The sequence below is a fragment of the Narcine bancroftii genome, chromosome 12 (assembly GCF_036971445.1).
Source record: "Narcine bancroftii isolate sNarBan1 chromosome 12, sNarBan1.hap1, whole genome shotgun sequence".
Lineage (NCBI taxonomy): Eukaryota > Metazoa > Chordata > Chondrichthyes > Torpediniformes > Narcinidae > Narcine > Narcine bancroftii.
In genome coordinates this window covers 58,480,117-58,495,003 of record NC_091480.1, presented here as the reverse complement: position 1 = coordinate 58,495,003, position 14,887 = coordinate 58,480,117, and the positions used below count along the sequence as shown (strand labels likewise).

At 46.5% G+C, this 14,887-nt stretch overlaps 1 pseudogene; it reads right to left on the bottom strand.

The window, feature by feature from the left end:
- The window catches only part of LOC138746631 (integrin beta-7-like), a 35,739-nt pseudogene extending 22,878 nt beyond the window's left edge, over positions 1–12,861 (bottom strand).
- Between the last annotated feature and the right edge of the window lie 2,026 nt (positions 12,862–14,887).

The window sequence follows — 14,887 nt, the reverse complement described above, 5'->3', positions numbered from 1 at the left end:
CCCCTACATCCCTCCCTGTCTCTGTAGCCCCCTCCGGTTCCTACACCCCTACCTGTCTCTGTAATCCCTCCATTCCCTACACCCCTCTCTGTCTCTGTAACACTTTTTGGTCCCCTACACACCACCCTGTCACTGGAACCCATTCCGGTCCCTACACCCCAACCCTGTCTCTGTAAGCCCCTCTGATCCCTTATGCCCCTTCCCTGTATCTGTAACCTCCTCCAGTCCCCAACACACCTCCCTGTTTCTAAAACATCCTCCGGTCCCCCACACCCCTCCCTGTCTCTGTAACCCTCTCCATTCCCTACACCCCTCCCTGTCTCTGTCACCCTCTCCATTCCCTACACCCCTCCCTGTCTCTGTCACCCTCTCCATTCCCTACACCCCTTTCTGTCTCCGTTACCCTCTCTGTTCCCTACACCCCTCCCTGTCTCTTTAACCCCCTCTGGTCCTCTACACCTCTCCCTTTCTCTGTAGCCCCTCCGGTCCACTAAATGCCTCTGTTTCAATAACCCTCTCCTGTCCCCTACGCCCCTCCATGTCTCTGTAACCTCCTCCAGTCGCCTTCACCCTTCCCTGTTTCTATAACACCCTCCGGTCCCCACACCCCTACCTATCTCTGTAACCCCCTCTGGTCCCCTACACCCCTCCCTGTCTCTGTAACCTCCTCCAGTCCCTACACCCCTCCCTTTCTCTGTAACCCTCTCTGGTCCCCTACACCCCTCCCTGTCTCTGTAACCCCCTCCGGTCCCCTACACCCCTCACTGTCTCTGTAACCCTCCGTTCCCTACACCTCTCCCTGTCTCTGTAACTCCATTCCACATCCTTTACAGAGACAGGGCAGCATGACTCTGTGGAAGGGAGGAGTAGTTGTGAAGGGTGAGTGAAGGTTTTGGGAATGGGGAGGGGAAAACAGGAGGGCCAGTTCTCACCATGTTGTTCTTCATTCTTCTTCTCTCCTGCTCGAAGCGCTGATACTCCCGTCGATCTCTCACCTCCAGAATCAGACGGCAGATTATCAACACCAGGAGCCCGACCAGCACGATTCCTGCCATCACACTGCAGATGATAACCAATCTCCTGTCCTTGGGAATATCTGCACCAGGAAATCAGGGGTGGGGGGCGGATAGGAAGTGAAGGAGGAGAGGGAGATGGTGGTGAGTGGAGGAAGAGAGAGGGCTGGGAGAGGGTAAGAGGTAGGATGCAGGAGAGAAGGGGTGGAGACAGAGGCAGGGAGGGGGTGTGGAGAGAGCAACCAAATAGTTAACCACAGTTCCATTTGGCAGAAAAGGGGCAGCAATGAGGGAGCTTGTGGCCTGAACACTTGCCTCTCTCACGGACCAGAAGGCGTTTCCCCGAATCCGTCTCCACCACCACATACTCAATCAGCTCATCCTCGGACCCTCTCTCCAGGCAGAGCAGTTTGTCTTCCGGAAGCTTCTTCACCATGACTACTGTCACGTTGGGACACTTGGCACTGCACTCTTCCATCTGAACCACAGTCCCAAACGCCAGACATTCAGCACAGAATCTGTGGAACAACTGTGCAGGGTCAGACACAGAGTGAAGGTCCCTCCACACTGTCCCATCACACACTCTCGAGGTCAGACAGAGTGAAGCTCCCTCCCCACCGTCCCATCACACACTCCTGGGGTCAGACACAGGGTGAAGCTCCCTCCACATTGTCCCATCACACACTCCTGGGGTCAGACACAGAGTGAAGCTCCCTCCGCACTGTCCCATCACACACTCTGGGGCACAACCATGGATGGCTCTTCAGGAAGTTCAGGTTTTCCTAGGGTACTCACGTGAGGAGCTGACAGTTTGTGGGGCAGTTGAGACACTGTTCACACATTTTCCCGGTGTATCCTTGGTCACAGGCACATTTACCACACAAGCAGTGTCCATGTCCCCCGCAGATAGAATCAGTGGCGTTCAGGCAATCCGTGAGTTTTAGCGGACACTCACATGCCTCTCCTGTGTAGTCTGCATCACAGATGCACTGTCCACACCTACACCGTCCGTGGGCTGCAGAATGTGAGAGTGGGGAGAGAGTGTTTCTGGTGTTTAGTATTTTTAACTGAGGAAGGATGTACTGGGTTTGGAGGCGGTGCAGAGGGGGTTCACTAGATTGATCCCAAGGATAAGGGGCTTAGCCTAGGAGGAGAAACTGAGTTGTCTGGGTCTGGACTCGCTGGAATTTAGAAGGATGAAAGGGGATATTATAGAAACGTATATAATTATGAAAGGCTTAGATAAGATAGACGTAGGTAAGTTGTTTCCATTGGTGGGGAGACCAGAACTAGAGGACATAGCCTCAAGATTCAGGGGAGTAGATTTAGGATGGAGATGAGGAGGAACTGCTACTCTCAGAGGGGGATGTATCTGTGGAATTCGCTGCCCTTTGAAGCAGTGGAGGCGAACTCAGTAAATATATTTAAGACCAGGTTGAATAGATTTGTACATAGTCGGGGAATTAAGGGATATGGGGAAAAGGCAGGCAATGGGAGATGAGCCCATCATCAGATCAGCCATGATCTCAATGAATGGTGGAGCAGGGTCGACGTGCCGAATGGACCACTCCTGCTCCTCGTTCTGATGTTCTTGTGTTTCTGTGCAAGTCTGCATTTCTCGGCAATGGTGTTTCCCCCCCACCACCACCACCAAAGGATTTGCATTTTCAGGTTTGTGTTTTCACAAACGCTCTTTATTCATGAGTGTCGGTGTTTCTCGTGGGGTTTGGGCTGCGTTTTACAGATGCCTTTGCCACAGGTTTGCCTTTTCCTGCACGTGGGCTGTGTTTCTCTGTGAGGTTTGCGCTCCTTTCAGCATAGAGTGTTCATAGGTTTGTCCGCCGGGGTCTGCGCTTGTCCGGCAGGAGGGCAGGGGTCTATGTACCTGCACACAGCTGGCTGTTGTGTCGAACGCAGGACGTGTCATCGCACTCGCAGAATTTTCCGTGCAGGTTCCCGTCACACACACACTTGCCGCACACGCACTCTCCTCGACCCCCGCACAGCTCTGTCGCGTTGCCACCACGGCACGGCTGCAGGATGTCCTCGGAGTGAAGGTCTCCGCGGGAGCATTCACAGAGCTTCCCCACTCGTCCCGGGAGACACCTGAGGGGGAAGGGGAGACAAGAGCAGGGTTGAGTTGGGGGGGGGGGGTGGTGGGGGGAAGGGGTAGAGTCACTTCTATGTCCATGATCTTCCCTCCCACCTACCAGTCCAAGGAAATCCTTATCCCCATTCTAGACCCGATTGCCATCCAGAGCCACTCTGGTTCCAATGCCAAGCCAGTTCTGAGCTCGTCCGATCCCAGGACTGTTCCCACGGACAATCCAGATCATACACGTCCCGTCTGCCCCTGTGAGTCACCCTCTAATCCAACTGACAGATAAACAGGCCTCTTACCTCTTCCCTCACCATGGTCCGGGGCCCCAGACAGTCCTTTCAAGGGAAGCAACACTTCACTTGTGTATCCACAGGAGTGATCTACTGCATCTGGTGCTCCCTTTGTGGCCTTCTCTACATCAGAGAGACTGAATGCAGACTGGGAGATCACTTTGCTGAGCACATTCATTCTGTTCTGCACCAGTGACAGGGACCTCCCAGTGGCCAATTCCATGCCTCACTCCCGTGCTGATGTGTCTGTCCGTGGCCTCATGCACTGTCCCACTAAGACCACCCGTAAATTGGAGAAACAACATGTGATTTTCCGTTCGGGCTCTCTGGTTTCTGCTAACCCACTCCCCGTTCTCCTTCCCTTCCCCGCCCCCTGTCTCCATCTCTCCACCCCCTTCCTTCTCCATTCACAGAGCCATCCCCCCCTCCCCCATTTGCTGCTGTCCACCTCCCTCCCTTATCCACCTATTACCTCCTGTCTGTGGGACTGTGTTCCTCTCCACACCCGCACTATTTAGGCACCTGTCCACATTTTGCCCATCTCTTGATAAAGGGCTCAAACCCAAAATGTTGGTTCTGTATCTTTATCTTTGCATCATAAAGTTCATCGTTTAACCTGATGAGTTTCTCCCGCATCGTGTTTTTACTTTTACTATATAATTGTCCTCACCTCCACCACTTCCAGCTCGTTCCATACAGCCACCACCCTCTGTGTGAAGAAGGTGCCCCTCAGGTCCCCTTTAAATCTCTCCCCTTAAACCTGTGCCCTCTAGTTTTAGACTCCCCGACCCTGGGGTAAAGACTGTGACCACCCACCTTATCCGTGCCCTTCATGGTTTTTAAGGTCCCCCCCTCAGCCTCCTCCACTCCAGGGAGGAAAAGTCCCAGCCTCTCCCTGTACTCCATCCTTACAGTCCCGGAAACATCCCGTGAAGCTCGTTCTCCTAACCCCACCCCAGGATCTAGTGTTCAGTGCCCCACCTGCACTGTCCGCATTCCAGCATTCCGTTTCCATGGCTGCAGTACTCATCCCCACCCTCCGAGCCCTCATTTCCACAGTCACAAGCACACAGGGTCTCCACATGCAGCTTCCAACGTCTCCGAGAATCCCAACACGCGCAGCTCAAAGCGTGTCCCAGGATCAAGGCAGCGTGATGCACTGACCCGTACAGTGAAGCTGACCTATGGGGCGAGAGGGAGGTCATAGAGTCAGGGAAGATACAAGCTATTTGGCCAGTCTCTCCCTGCTGACCCAGTCCCCAACCTGTCCCTGCATCCAGCCCATCTCCCTCTGAACCTTTCCCATCCACGGACCTGTCCAAATGTCTGTTAAACGGTGTCATGTCCCCACCTTCACCACTTCCAGCTCGTTCCACACACACACCACCCTGTGTGAAGAAGGTGCCCCTCAGGTCCCCTTTAAATCTCTCCCCTTAAACCTGTGCCCTCTAGTTTTAGACTCCCCGACCCTGGCAAAAGACTGTGACCACCCTCCTTATTCATGTCCCCTGTGATTTTACAATGTCCCAGTACAGTTGTAATGGGACTGTCCCTGGTCCCTGGACTCAATCCACACCAATCCCCATCTCTGTGTCCCCACTCTCAGAGAACTATGTCCCTGTATGCCAGATCTCTCTGTTCCACAACACTCCCCAACATTCATCTTGTCAGTCCTCTCTTGGAAGAGAGGTTTGGGGTGAAGAGTGAGGGGGGGGTGGGAGAGTGAGGGGGGGGTGGGAGAGTGAGGGGGGTGGGAGAGTGAAGTGGGGGTGGGAGAGTGAAGGGGGGGTGGGAGAGTGAAGGGGGGTGGGAGAGTGAAGGGGGGTGGGAGAGTGAAGGGGGGTGGGAGAGAGAGAGGGGTGGGAGAGTGAGAAGGGTTGGGAGAGTGAGAGGGGTGGGAGAGAGAGAGGGGTGTGGGAGAGAGAGAGGGGGTGGGGAGAAGAGAGGGGAAGAGAGGGGAAGAGGGAGGTGAGGGGAGGAGATAAGAGAGAGGGGAGGGAGGAGAGAGAGAGAGGAGGGGGGAGAGAGGGGAGGGGGAGAGAGGGGAGCGGTGAGAGGGTAGGGGGAGAGAGGGGGAGAGAGAGAGGATGGGTGAGGAGGGAGGAGATAGGAGGGGAGGGGGGAGAGAGAGAGGGGAGGGGAGTGTGGGAGAGAGAGGGGAAGTGGAGAAAAGGGGAAGGGGGGAGAGCGGGGGAGGAGAGAACAAGAGGAGGAGAGAGTGGAGAAGGGAGGGGAGAAGAGGGGTGGGTGGAACAAGGTCGGTGGTGGTTGGAAAATTGAGGGGGAGGTCACTCACCTCCTCATTGATGCGGACCCCCCTGCACTCTCCTCTGCCCCCTTGGTCAGTGGAGGGGTTTCTGCAGCGGGGCTGGAAGGATACAGAGACACCCTCAGGGAGGTGGGAATGTTCCAGCTTCACCGTGGATGACAGGTTCTAGGGGAATGGTAGTGAATGGTGAGCTTTCAGCCACACTCCCATCCCCTTAGCACCTCACCTCCCCTCCACCACGCCTCTCCCCTCACCCCCCCATTAGCTCCCCCCTCCCACATCCACTCCTCTCCCCTCCCCTCACTCCACCACCCTCTCATCCCCCTAACTCTCTCAGCCCTCCCTCACCTCCTTTTGCTCCTCTCTCACAACCTTTCCAGACTCTCCTCCCCGCCACATCTCCTTTTCCCCACCCACATCTCTTCCACCTCTCCTTTTCAAACCCCTTCCCAACCCTCCCTCCCTCCCTCCCCTACTTCAGGACGAAGTCCTTTCACTTACGTTATAAGCTTCAGATATCAACTGCAGGATGTTACTGGAATCTGCTTTCAATTCTCCCACGGCCGACTTTCGGGATTAACTTACTGAGCTCCTGAGTCAGAGAACAAGATGAGAGGGAGGGGAGGGGGAGATGGGAGGGAGGGGAGTGGCAAACAGGAGGGAGGGGGAGATGGGCGGGAGGGGGAGATGGGAGGGAGGGGAGATGGGAGGAAGGGGAGATGGGAGGGAGGGGAGATGGGAGGGAGGGGAGATGGAGGGAGGGGAGATGGAGGGAGGGGAGATGGGAGGGAGGGGAGATGGGAGGGAGGGGAGATGGGAGGGAGGGGAGATGGGAGGGAGGGGAGATGGGAGGGAGGGGAGATGGGAGGGAGGGGAGATGGGAGGGAAGTGAGGGAGGGGGAGGAGTCACGTGATGGAGTAGTGGCGGTCAGGGAATTCCAGCCCTCTCCCGAAAAGTTTTAAAAAAACACACAAAGCACAAAGGTACAAGATTAAAATTTATAATAAAGTAAAAATAAAGGTGAGAAGAAAATGGCAGCGAAGAGAGAAAAGTCGAAAACAATGGGAAGAAAAGAGGAAGAAAGAATGTCAGAAGAAGAAGGTGAAGGCCTTAACCTGTCCGGAGACCCGCCGCGGAGAGAGAAGCCCGCTCCCACAGGTCAGTGGAAGTCCCGGGCTCGGGACTACAAAAATGGCTCGCAGAGCCGAGTAAAAGTGCGCAACCGCGCATGCATGATGCGCATGAAAAAAAACACACTGACGGGAGGGTGGAACAGCTGCGGAGTCGAGCTCCACAGCTGAGAGAGACACCTGCAGCCAGCAGCAGGTGCAGAACAGAGAAAATAACGACAACAAGAAAGAAGAGGGTAAAAAGAAAACAAGGAAACAACAGATGGTCAATCCAGAGGAAGAAGAAGAAGAACAGAAAGAAGTGGAAGAGAAGAGAAAAGCAAGACAATGGATGTATCTTTTTTTAAAGAATATATGGAATCAGTGAAAGAATGGCAATTACAAGAATTTGATGAGATAAAAAGAAGAATTAAGAATGCAGAAGAAAGAATGAATAAAATGGAAGTGGCCATGTTAGAGATATGAAAAAGAGTGAAAAATATGGAAGAACGAGAAACAATTGTAGAAATGGAAGATAGAGGAATTAAAAGAGAATTAGAAGAATCTAATAAAAAAAGTTAAAGAGGCACAGGAGCTGTTAGCTCAGAAGATAGATATAATAGAAAACTATAATAGAAGAAATAATATAAAGATAGTGGGCCTTAAGGAAGATAGAAGAAGGCAAGAATATGAGAGAATTTATAAAAGATTGGATCCCCAGGGTCCTGGGAAGACCAGAATTACAGGAAGAAATGGAAATAGAGAGGGCACATAGAACTTAGCCCCGAAACCACAACCGCAGCAAAAACCAAGATCCATTTTAGTAAAATTCTTAAGAATACAACAAGAGAAAATATAATGGAGAAAGCAATGAAGAAAGTAAGAGAAGACAAAAAGCCACTGGAATATAAAGGTCAAAAAAATTTTTTCTATCCAGACATAAGTTTTGAACTCCTGAAGAAGAGGAAGGAGGTTCAATACAGCAAAAACGATCTTATGGAAAAAATGGAAATAAATTTATGTTAAAGTACCCAGCGGAACTTAAAATATTCATTCGAGGCAGACTATTCTCGGATCCAGAGGAAGCAAGGAAATTTGCAGAACAACTACAAAACAAGCAGAGAGATGAAGACATGTAATGAGAGTAAAAATGACCACGAACTATATGTATGTGTGTAAAGGGGTATATGTCTGTATATATATATATATATATATATAGTGTGTATTCATGAATGTATCTATATTTAGAAGAAAATATATAAAGTATGGACAAGAATTAATAAGGGAGGGAAAGGGAATAGAGGGAATAAGGAGGGAATTAAAAGAGTGACCTTTGTTACATATGAAAATTGAAATCATTTCTGGGGTGGGCTGGGTGGGGAGGAGTTACGGTCACTACAAAATCAGTTGACGTTTGCGAGTGAATTCACAAATCCAAATGGAGAGGGGAGATGTGGTTGCCCGACAAGGGAATAAAGGGCAACTCAGGAGGGGGAGGGAGAATGGGGTTAAAGAAGTTTTAAATAGGAGAATAAGGAAAATGTTTGATGTTTTAGAAATGTTGTCTTATAAAGTGTTCAAAACAAGAAAGCAGAAATGGATAAGAAGGAAAGGTAATGATGGAGAAACGGAAAGGGAAGATAAACAAAGTATAAATGGCTACGCTGAACTATATGACTTTAAATATTAACGGAATACATAACCAAATTAAAAGGAAGAAACTGCTAAATTTACTGAAAAAAGAAATATAGCATTTGTGCAAGAAACACATTTAACTGAATTGGAGCACAAGAAATTAAAGAGAGATTGGGTAGGACACGTAACAGCAGCATCGTATAATTCAAAAGCAAGAGGAATAGCTATATTAATTAGTAAAAATGTGCCAATTAAAATAGAAGAGGAAATAATAGATCCAGCAGGGAGATATGTAATGATAAAATGTCAGATATATTCGGAGTTTTGGAATCTACTCAATGTATATTCACCTAACGAAGAAGATCAAAAGTTTATGCAAGATATTTTTTTGAAGATAGCAGATACGCAAGGGAACATATTAATAGGAGGGGATTTCAACCTGAATTTGGATTCAAATATGAACTAAAACTGGGAAAAAAAATTAACAGAAAGAACAAAGTAACCAAATTTATAATTAAATCGATGGAAGAAATGCAACTTTTGGATATATGGAGGAAACAACACCCAAATGAAAAGGAATATTCATATTACTCGGGTAGACATAAAACATACTCAAGAATAGACCAATTTTTGTTATCAGCTCGTATGCAAGATAGAGTAAGAAAAATAGAATATAAAGCTAGAATATTATCGGACCATTCACCTTAATATTGACAATAGAGTTAGAAGACATCCCTCCAAGAATGTATAGATGGAGATTAAACTCCATGCTACTCAAAAGGCAGGATTTTAGAGAATTAATTGAAAGACAAATTAAAATGTATTTTGAAATAAATACGGAATCAGTGAAAGATAAGTTTATACTATGGATGCAATGAAAGCGTTCATTAGAGGGCAAATAATAAGTTATGTAACCAGATGAAGAAGGACTATAATCAGGAAACAGAGCAGTTGGAAAGGGAAATAATAAATATAGAAAAAGAATTAGCAATGAAGGAAGATACAACTAAAAGAAGAGAATTGGCAGATAAAAAAATAAAATATGAAACACTACAAACATATAAGGTGGAGAAGAATATAATGAAGACAAAACCGAAATATTTTGAACTAGGGGAAAAAACGCACAAAATCCTAGCATGGCAGCTTAAGACAGAACAAACTAAGAGAATGGTATTGGCATCAAGGAAAAAAGACAAACAAATTACATATAATCCAAAGGAGATCAAGGAAAACTTTAGAGAATTCTATGAACAATTATACCAAACTGAAAACGAAGGGAAAGAAGGGAAAATAGATGAATTTTTAACTAAAATTGAACTACCAAAATTACAAATTAGGGAACAAAATAAATTAACAGAACCATTTGAAATAGTAGAAATACAAGAGATAATAAAAAAATTACCAAATAATAAAACACCAGGAGAGAATGGATTCCCAATAGAATTCTATAAAACATTTAAAGATTTATTAATTCCTCCCCTCCTGGAAGTAATCAACCAGATTGATAAAACACAAAGCTTACTAGATTCATGTAAAAACAGCAATAATTACAGTAATACTAAAGCCAAGGGAAAGATCACTCGCACCAGCGTCATATAGACCAATATCATTACTTAACACAGATTATAAGATAATAGCTAAACGATTAGCAAACAGATTAGCAGAGTATGTACCGAAAATGGTAAATCTAGACCAAACTGGATTTATTAAAAAAAGATGCACAACAGACAATATTTGAAAATTTATTAACTTAATTCATGCAGTAGAAGGGAGTAAAGCGCCAACAGTAGCAGTTGCTTTAGACGCAGAGAAGGCCTTTGACAGAGTAGAATGGAATTATTTATTCAAAGTATTGCAAAAATTCAGTTTACCAGAGAAGTATATTAATTGGAGTAAAGCATTATATAAGGGGCCATTGGCGAAAGTGACAGTAAATGCAATTTAACTTAAGCAGGTCAACACGGCAGGGATGCCCACTATCACCCTTATTGTTCGCGTTAGCTATAGAAACACTAGCAGAATTGATAAGAACAGAAAATAATATAAAAGGGATAAAATAAAAGACAAGGAATATAAAATCAGTTTATTTGCAGATGATGTTATAGTATACTTAACAGAACCAGAACTATCAATAAAAGAATTATATAAGAAATTGAAGGAATATGGAGAAGTGTCGGGTTACAAGATTAACGCAAATAAAAGTGAAGCAATGCCAATGAATAATGTGGATTTCTCAAATTTAAGAAAGAATCGCCATTCAGATGGCAAATGCAAGCAATACGATACCTAGGTATACAAATAAATAAAAACCTCGGCTATCTATATAAACTCAATTATTATCACTATGAAAAAATTACAGGACGACTTAGAGCATTGGAAAGACTTACCACGAACACTAATAGGAAGGATAAACTGTATTAAAATTAACATTTTCCCAAGGATACAATACCTATTTCAGGCATTGCCAATACACTTGACGGAGAAATTCTTCAAGGAGTTAAAGAAAATAATAAGGAAATTTTTATGGAAAGGGGGGGAAACCGAGGATAGCACTAGATAAATTAACAGAATGGTATAAACAAGGAGGCTTACAACTGCCAAACTTTAAAAATTATTATAGAGCCGCACAATTAAGATACCTATCAGATTTTTTATCAAACAAGGGAAAAGCCAGATTGGACTAGATTAGAATTTGATAAAATAGGGGAAAAGATACCTGAACACATATTATATAAATGGGATGAAAAATTGGTACAACGTAGGAGTTCTCCAGTATTACATCATCTACTCAATATTTGGAAAAAGATCATGTAGAAAGGAATAAAACAAATTATCAATTACCAAAACTAATATTGACGCAAAATAAGTTACTCCCTTTTACAATAGATAACCTTTCCTTTAGAGAATGGGAGACAAAAGGGATCAAAAGAATAGAACATTTTTTTTCAGGAAATAGATTATATCCTTTGAAACAAATGAAAGATAAATACAATATAACTCAAGATACAGTGCTGGAATATTACCAATTGAGATCCTACTTGAAGGACAAATTGGGAAGCAGTCTGAGTTTACCAGAGGAAGTAACTTTGAATATGTGATTACAGATACAATGATAATCAAAAGATTTATAACAAATATGTATATTAAACTGCAAGAAAAGGAGAATGAGGAAACAAATGGTAAAACTGAACAAAAATGGGAACAAGATTTAAATATAAAGATAAAAAGGAAACATGGGAGAAGTTATGTTCTGGAATGATGAAAATACAATAAATACGAGGTTACGTATGATACAATATAACTGGATACACAGGCTATACATTACACCTCAAAAGTTAAATAAATGGGACCCAACAGTATCTGACAGATGTTTTTGTTGTAAAAAAGAAATGGGAACAACAATTCATGCAATCTGGACATGTGAGAAAGCAGAAAAATTTTGGAAGATCTAAACCAGATATTAAATAAAATTACAGGAAAACAATATACCAAAAAATCCAGAGGTCTTCCTCCTAAGTAACATAAAAAACAAAGAATTTGGAATTGATTTGGAGGATGCACAAAAAAGATTTGTTAAGATAGCTCTAGCCGTAGCAAAAAAATTTATTATGTCAACCTGGAAATTGGAAGATAATTTGAAAATACAACAATGGTATATAGAAATGAATAAATGTATTCCATTAGAAAAAATACATATAGTTTAAGAAAAAATATTGAAATATTTGAACAAATATGGGGAGCCTTACATGAAACACAATGGAGGAGAAACCTACCGGGGGACTTTCACTACCTAAATTAACAAAAGGAGAAGGAAATGAAAAGAATTGACTCAGTGGAATTTCTTGTTTATTTTTATTGATGACAACATTGTTTGACTGGTTTAATGTATCCTAGATTTTGTACTTTAAATGGATGGGGTGGGGGGAGGTAGGTAGGGTGGGATGGGAGGAGGGAGGGTTGGGGGAGAAAATGGCACTGTATATATTTGAAAAGGAAAAAGTATGTATCATGGTCAATGTGGTTTATGGTGTGAAAAATAAAAAATTTTAAAAAGTGAGGGAGGGGGAGATGGGAGGGAAGGAGTGAGGGGAGGGGAGCGGCAACAGGAGGGAGGGGAGACGGTGGGGGAGATGGGAGGGAGGGGAGGGGGTGAAGGTGGGGGAGATGGGAAGGGAGGGTCAACAGGTTGGTAGGGGAAGCTGGGGAGGGGGAGACTGGAGGGGAGGGGAGTGTGAGGGGTTGTCTGCAGGGTCTCTCACCTGATATGTGGGCAGCACGTTCTGTGTTACGGCGAAGATGGGCTGGATGTTAAGCCTGGAGAGGGTCTGTGCGAGCTGTCCCCACTGATGGGTAATCCTGGAACCCAGGCCTGGGGGTTAATCCAGCATTTTTACACACCCCCCTCCCTACTCCCCCCAACCCCCGAGGAGAATGGCAAGCCATTCCTGCTCCCTTTAGCCAGCTCCATCCTGCACGTTATCATCGACTCTAGACCAGATCTATCCTGCATTTATCCATCCCCACCAGTGTCCCACTCGAATCACACCAGGAGTCAGGGAGATCCAGGCCTGTGTTGCGTGGGCTCTGTTGTGCATTCAGGGTCGTGCAGGTTGGATGCATCCTTCGTGTTGTCTGCCAGGTGGCTGTGTGGTCCCGTCCTGTGGTATCCAGGCAGCGGGAACATTTGCTCGTCTGCTACAGGCCAGCTGATATTCAACAGGCAAAGGTTAAAAACATGACGCTGGAGAAACTCAGCAGGTCAAACAAGTGTCCTTTATGTGGCAAAGATAAAGGTACAGAACCAATGTTTCGGGCTTCAGCCTTTCATCAAGGTTTGGACAAAATGTCGACAGGCACCCGAACAAAAAGGCTGGGGGGGGGGAGCACGGGCCCCCAGGCAGGAGGGTAATAGGTGGATAAGGGAGGGAGGGGGGGGGATGGCTCTGTGAATGGAGAGGGAAGGGGTGGATAGCTGGAGGAAAGGAGACGGAGGGATGGGGTTAGGAGAACAAGGAGAGGGGGAGCAGAAACTGGAGAAGTTGACGTTGGTGCCGTCCAGTTGGAGAGGGCCCGGTAAAGCGATCTTCGTGTCTGCGTCCAGTCTCCCCGATGCAGAGAAGGCATCAGCACCAGATGCAGATGACGACTCCCGCAGATTCACTAGTGGAGTGTTGATCATTTTGCTAAACACCTTTACTCTGTCCACATCAGTGACAGGGATCTCCCAGTGACTGGGATCAACCAGTGACAGGGATCAACCAGTGAAGGGGATCTCCCAGTGATGGGGATCTCCCAGTGTCGGGGATCCACATCGGTGACTGGGATCTCCCCTGTGACATGGATCTCCCCCATGACAGTCCACTCCCTGTTCTCCCCCCTCTCTCTGTCCTCCTTTCCTCCATCTCTCCATCCCTTCCCCTCCATTCACCCTCCTCCTGTTTGTCTGCTGTTCTCTCCCTCCCTTATCCCCTATCCAGATTTATGTTCTGAGTGCAGTCGTGACATCACATCCGACCCTGAGGTCCTTTTTCCTGTGGGTGTGGCAGAATGACCACGTATTGGTCGTACGGAAAAACTGTACAACATACACACATAAATAAACTGTGCAATACTGGGAAAGCAAATAAAAAATCAAAGTACATGTCAGAGTCCTTAAACGCGTCCCAGATTGAGTTTGTTGTTGAGGAGTCTGATGGTGATGGGGTGGGGGTAGCAGCTGTGTGAGTCTTGGTGGCACCTACACCTCTTTCCTGATGGTAGCAGCGAGAACAGAATGTGTGCTGGGTGGTGTGGATCCTTGATGATGGCTGCTGCTCTCCAATGTTCTCGATGGTGGGGAGGGTTTGCCTGTGATGTCCTGGGCTTTACGCTCAGGGGTGTTGGTGTCTCCATCCCAGACCGTGATGCAGCCGGTCAGCACAGTTTCCACCACACCTCTGAAGAAATTTGCCAGGGTTTCTAGTGTCATACCAAGCCTCCGCAAACTCCTGAGGAAGTCGAGGCCCTGATGGGCTTTCTTCACGATGGCTCCTGCCTGTGGGACCGTGTTTCTCTCCCCACCCCCACTATTTAGGCATCTGCCGACATTTTGCCCATCCCTTGATGAAGGGTTCAAGCCTGAAACGTGGGTTCTGTGTCTTGATCTTTGCTACATAAAGTTCACTGTTTGACCTGCTGAGTTTCTCCAGTGTCGTGTGTTTTATTCGGGGTCTGCAAACTTTCACGTTTTACTCTTAAACAGGTGAGGTAATGCCTTTGGAGTTTAAACGTCCGTTGGTACTGCTCTGTATTATGCAGGCTAGGTGCTATGGTCCTGCGTTTAACATCAGCTTGGTTTGTCAAGCCCTCCATTCTGCGAGCCCAATGGTGCTGCCTCGCATTACGCAGGTCGGGTGAGACTGTGTTCTGAATTAGTCGGCAGGTGCTGTTGTCCTGTATTTATTCACACCAGGTGTTTGCTCCTGCAAAA